We start from the raw sequence: 6258 nt of genomic DNA on the forward strand, positions 1-6258 counted from the left end.
GCGCTGGGATGGCACGAAACAAGCGTTGGTGGTAGAGACCAAAGCAAAAAACTATGCACCAGCAGTGAAAAGAAGCAAATTACGACGGACAATGTAAAGGACAGGATTACGAACTATGGAAATAGTAAAATCAAGACCGAATTAAAAAACAAAAGATGAAAAATGACAAGATACAGTTAGCAACAGAGGTAAATGAAATGGAAACGACGCAGGCAATGGACAAGGTAATGAGTAAAATTAACAACAAAAGAAAACTAAAGTCAACTTGGGTACATGTAATGTAAGAGGCACATATGAAACAGGAAAACTCAAAGAATTAATTATGGAAATTAAAAGATATGAACTAGAAATAATAGCTCTACAAGAGACAAAACAATTGGAGAGAGAAATAGTAGAAATAGAACATGGTATTTTTAAGTAGCAGAGGCCATCGGAAAGGTAAGATCCAAAAATCTCACGAAAAACGAAGATAGCAATAGAGAAGAATACTCGCTTCGGCGGTACATATACTAAAATTGGAACGATACAGAGATTAGCATAACCCCTGCTCAAGGATGATACGCAAAATCGTGTTATTTTAAATCATAAAGGATAATATTCATGATAATGTTATTTTCTTGCAAAATATAGGTATTTTCTTTTTATTAGTTTCATCTTCTAATGTCTGTAACTAGATCCTACTGCATCCTGCCGAGTATTTTACGGCGCAATTGGTTTCATTTGGAAAATTAGAGTCGCTGCTTTGATTTTTTTCGTTTTACCACCTATTTTCAGCTGGACTTCTTACTTGAATCTTTTCGCTGAACTCTATTCATTATCCCATGCTTGTTTGCATATACTTGAAATCTATCAAATTTTCTATTTTTATTATAAAAGTTTATGAATAAAATAATTTTTTTAGATAAAATAGATCTTAATATTTTTGCTATTATGAATGTTATTAAAATGTTGAATTTATTTACTATTGTTTTAATTTTTTGAAGTTACACTTCTTTAGGCGCGATTGAGATTGAGGGTGAATTTATATTGATCTGCGCGCATGCGCACACCGACAGTTTGGTATTAGTCTTTATACGGGCTCTGATTGAGTGTTGAAATGATCTGTCAATAATTGTTCAATATGGAGGTTATCGGTAAACAAAAATGTTTTACATATAATATATGTATTAGTTTTTATTGTTGTGAGGACAGAAATAAAATCAAATTTATAATTATAGTGACTTTTTAAATAGTTTTGAAAAACCACAGGTACGTAATTCTAAATGTTTCAGTTGTATTCCAATAAAAAATTATCTTCATACCTATTTGGAAAATGTAAAAAAATAATGTACTTACCTAGTACTTGTTATGCTATACCCCATGCTTTAATTTACATAATCTGATTACGAACAAACTTTCTACAAATTTTCATCTAATGTATCGTTTTCTTACTCTATATATTGTTGTATTTTAATTCGACAAAAATCAAACTAATAAAAATTCATATAAACAAAATGTCAAAAAGTTGTTCAGTTTGTGTATATTCACACATGACGTAGAGGCGAAGGTGGTGCAGTTTGAAATCGCTTCGACTCTCGTACGGCGGGATACACGGGAAGTAGGCCCAAGTAGCCCAATGCAAGTTATATAATTTTTTTTATTTTTTTTATAGATTTTATGATTGTAAGTATATTACTATATAATTTTTTTCAGAAAATACTTATTTAATTAAAATTTTTGGCAACAATTATTGTTCAGAAATCATTTGTGGCATTTTTCAATGTGTTTGTGTGTGTTTTATTCTTTTATTTTTTTAATTTCTGGTATTGTTTTAATAAAAATTTTTGGAAAGTAGTAGAGAAACTGTTTAAAGTATATTGATTTCGTTGAAATCATATGATAGAAGTATAACTTCTTACGTGCGTACAAAGTACACACATTCTTTTTTTTTATTTATGATATTGTTATTTCCTCGTATTATTTAATGTGAATATTACAGTATACTGTTCGTTTATTCTGTTTTTTGATACATCAAATAAGCTTAATTGTAAAGTAAAATTGTGGCTTATTCCCAATAAAAATAGTAAACTATTGTTCAGTCTTTCATTAATCCAAACTGACGTTCAGATATTTCGGTCTCTTCGTGTTATCCTTTATCAATTACTCTATTGGCTGTAAGTTTTGACAGTAGCGATCTCTCGCGGTTTGAAACTTGTACTTTTCTGATAAAATTGATGTATGTGAAATACTCAAAACCAGAAAAATAGATATTTATCTAGAAAAACTCAAATATGAACTGAAATAATATTGTAACGTGATTACTGTACGAATACACAGAATTAATAGTAAAAGTAATTAAGTTTTTTTATTTTATTCATTATAATTTTAATATTTAATATATAAATTCGTGCGACTGGATGACTGTCTACGCAAGAGGCAATTGAGAAAAAGAAGAAGTTTATGTGAAATTTAGACGTTACCTCTGTTTTTATTGGCTGTAAGTTTCGTCGGTAGCGCTCTTTCGCGGTTTGAAACTTTTGTACTTTTCTGATAAATTATTTCAAATTCAATGCACAAAACTGCCACTAACAGTCCTGGCGAAAACTGTCAAATCCCCTCTACTCATCGGCTCACAGCGAATACCATATTTTTATTAAGTAACTAAGTAGTTTTATAGCCCTGTATACGGTCGTGAGCGCGCTAATAACCGGCGAAATGGCGCAAAAGATGGAAAACATAATAGATTGTGAAATAAAAAGCGACGAAATTAGTAGACATTGAAATTATCGATATAAGCGTATAAATTAACATTATTTTACATAGCTTCCCACTTTTAGACGTCTTTGACAGTATTTTATAAAATTCTCCTGTCCCAGTCACAGTTGTCATATTCCTCTGATACGTCTAAAGGTGAAAAACTAATGTAATGTAATGATAATTTATACCTTTATGCCGATAATTTCCACCTCTACCAGACTAATCTCATTTCACTTCATAATGCATCATGTCTTCCATCTTTTTCGTTATTTTGCCGGTTATTAGCTCGCTCATTATTCTGCAGTTTATTCATTGCTATAACCTGAATGTACCTACTTCTCTCCAGTTACCTAACCGATAATACTCAGTACAAACCATAAATGCAGATCCTTGACTGAATGTAATAAGAATTACATAAATTAAAAATACAATTTAAATTTTTGAAAGTGTTTACACAGTTACAAACCTTGATACTGAATACTGTTTGGAAATTTGGTATTGAGTTGTATTCAGTTTAGGGATATTCTAACGAAAGATTGAAACAAATAATTAAAGTATGACCAAAAATAAGACATTTCTGGAAAAACTAGAGGGAGATTTGAAAATATTTAAAACTAGAAACTGGAGAGCCAAAGCAAGAAATACGAATAAATAAAAAGGACTATTGAAACAGTAAAGGGCTCAACAATATAAGAGTATGGTGCTAGTACTGGTGATATAATTTGTTTAACTTCTAATATGGGAAAGACAGTTCAGGTGAAATTGAGACATCAATAATAATCACTTTTTAATAAAATTTGTGGTTTACTCTTATCAAATATACTAGATAATAATTTACCATTCCTAACCATAGATCAAATAGATAATATTCTTCTAGCACTTTTTCGGTTAATGTTTTTTGTTTAAACTTTAATCAATATTTCAAATTCACTTTCAATTCAATTCCCTTAATTTACTCCAACAAAACCGATTTAACTTGAACTTAATCCGAAAACGTGCCCAAGACACCGGTGTAACAAATTTTCCTCGTATAATCAACCTTAAATAACTGTCAACCTCTCTCAATTTTGTTTTGCAACTTCGCTTTCATATATTATGTGTAAAAAGTTTTAACAGCCAGAAACGTTAAATAACCTGTATACCAAAAGTGTAACAAAAGATGGACGCTTGATTTTTAAACAGTTGGATATTGGATACTACCGATAAACTTTTGAAATAAAAGTTACTCTTATTGAAGCATTTATAAACGCGATCTCTTTCTAAAGCCTAAGAATGAGAAATATTAAATTGGCCAAAGTAACATAAAGGATAAAATTATAAAATTCTAAAAATTAAATTTAAAAAAAAAAAAAAGTTTCAGGTTATGAGAATTTTCCCCGAAGTTTCAAGCCTAATTTAAAAGATATTTTAATCTTCTGTGGACGATTTTCGGAGTGAAAATCGAAACGTCAAACAAGAGTTATTTAAGAAATGTAATTCATTGCACAAACCATAATAATTGAGGCCATGAGAGCCAGATGGCTTAACTGTTTTTAATATTACTTTACATAATCAAAGAAAATGATCAGAAGCTAATAATGTCCGATTGTTTTAGTAGTTTTATGTTGACCAAGAGTCTTTATTGGTCAACATACAATTACTAAAACAATCGGACATTGATAGCTTTTGATCATTTTCTTTGATTGTGTAAAGTAATGTTAAAATCAGTTAGGCCACTCTGGCTCTCATGGCCTCAATTGTAGTTCAATCCCGTATAACCATACAACTGAAAAACATTGTTATGTTCTGAAGGGTCAGTTACGTTATACAGGGTGTTTCATTAAGAATCTTCAATTTCTGGGTTATAGATTCTAGACCTCAAAATATTAAGATTTAACCAAAATCACTGATTGTATATCGGAACGGTGGGTTTATCTTAACTCTACAAAATAGTTCAAATTAAGTGAGAATAAGTTTTCAAAATTAAACCAATCTTGGTGAAGTTGGTAGTGATCAACTGAATCTCAACTTTCCAAATTTGTAAGTACAGTTTTACTGTAATTTTAATTTTTAATTAATATTTAACATCATTGCAAATTTTTATATCGAAATCTGCTTGACTTTGAACAAAACCATTTAAGTACCATCGACCTGTGTGTCCACTCGGTCTTTTTTCCGGCAGTGTACAGGTCCGTACTTAGAAATGTTTACACGTCGACTAAGATGTCACAAAACGATAAATAAATTTACCAGGCCATTGTCAAATGGATAATTCTACACCAAGAAGTTGCTCTACCGCACTTACTTAACACAAATTTTCCTCAAAACGCCAGGCTATCATTTTTAATTCCATGGAAGATGCAAAAATACAAGATTACCTCCTCCCTTTGGGAAAAATGACCCATCCAAAAAATATACTGTTCTGCTCTAGATTATCACACAAACGAATATGTTTGTATTTACCATCTGAAAATATGGTAGGAACATTCATAAATGAAAATAACGGCAACATTGCAGTTAACAATCAGATTATACAAGTTCGTCGGTATATCACTCCGTCCAAAGAAATATTCTCTCTAATATTTGCCCAACAATTCTTCATGATGATTTAAAAATTGGTGCACCGTTTCCTGAATTTAGAAGGCAAATCTCTATCAGCCCAACAGATCTCACAATTCCAGAATCATTTGTAATCAACTACGATAATAATTCAGACAGAATGTGTTATCAAGTGGCAACAACATGTTATTACTGTAAACAAAATGGGCATACGGCAACAAACTGCAAAGACCCTATCAATCCAAAACCAAATCATATCGCTCCAACCACAGCAGAAAAAATCCCAATATTTACTCCTTCAGAAATATCAACCATCACACCAGCACCTACTTCAATTCAAACAGATACCCCAACTACAAAAAATCAACTCAAATAAACCGAAGTTTACCAATCCAGCAGAAATAGCACTTAATCCTAAGAAAAAGCAAAACCAAAATAAAGAAAAATGTCTAAAGCATTCAAAACGAGCAGTCACCACCATTTATTCTAAGCTATGATCAGATAACAGACCTATTTGAAAACATAAAGAATTCATCCTATCCACTTATTACCTTTAAAAACTATACAAACAACTTCACAGCTCTCACCGACATGCCAAGCAAAATATATCCCTATACTAAAGACAGATCTACAAAGACCCTAAATACCAAATTACGGAAAATTCTTTTAAAACATTTAGGTACAGATGCAAATCCCACAGGACCTAGTATCCGATATCGAAAGCGACTCCTCACAAACGAATCAATAAATAAATTTAATTAATTAAAATGGAGTTAAATAAATTAATACAGTGGAATATAAATGGCTACTTCAATAATTTACCTATGCTACAAATCATTCTTTTAGAACAAAATCCAGATTTTGTATGTTTACAAGAGACCAATTTTAAACCAAATCAAAATATAAACAGAAACTGTGTCTGTCATAATCAAACAAGAGTTAACCAAAACATTGCTAGTGGCGGTGTATCAATTTTACTTAATA

At 30.9% G+C, this 6258-nt stretch overlaps 1 non-coding gene across 1 annotated transcript; it reads left to right on the forward strand.

The window, feature by feature from the left end:
• Positions 1 to 485: 485 nt before the first annotated feature.
• LOC126882836 (U6 spliceosomal RNA) lies at positions 486 to 589 on the forward strand. The gene has a single exon (XR_007697412.1). It is a non-coding gene; the product is annotated as a U6 spliceosomal RNA (small nuclear RNA).
• Positions 590 to 6258: the final 5669 nt, after the last annotated feature.

This window comes from Diabrotica virgifera, chromosome 3, assembly GCF_917563875.1.
Source record: "Diabrotica virgifera virgifera chromosome 3, PGI_DIABVI_V3a".
In the NCBI taxonomy this organism is placed as follows: Eukaryota; Metazoa; Arthropoda; class Insecta; order Coleoptera; family Chrysomelidae; genus Diabrotica; species Diabrotica virgifera.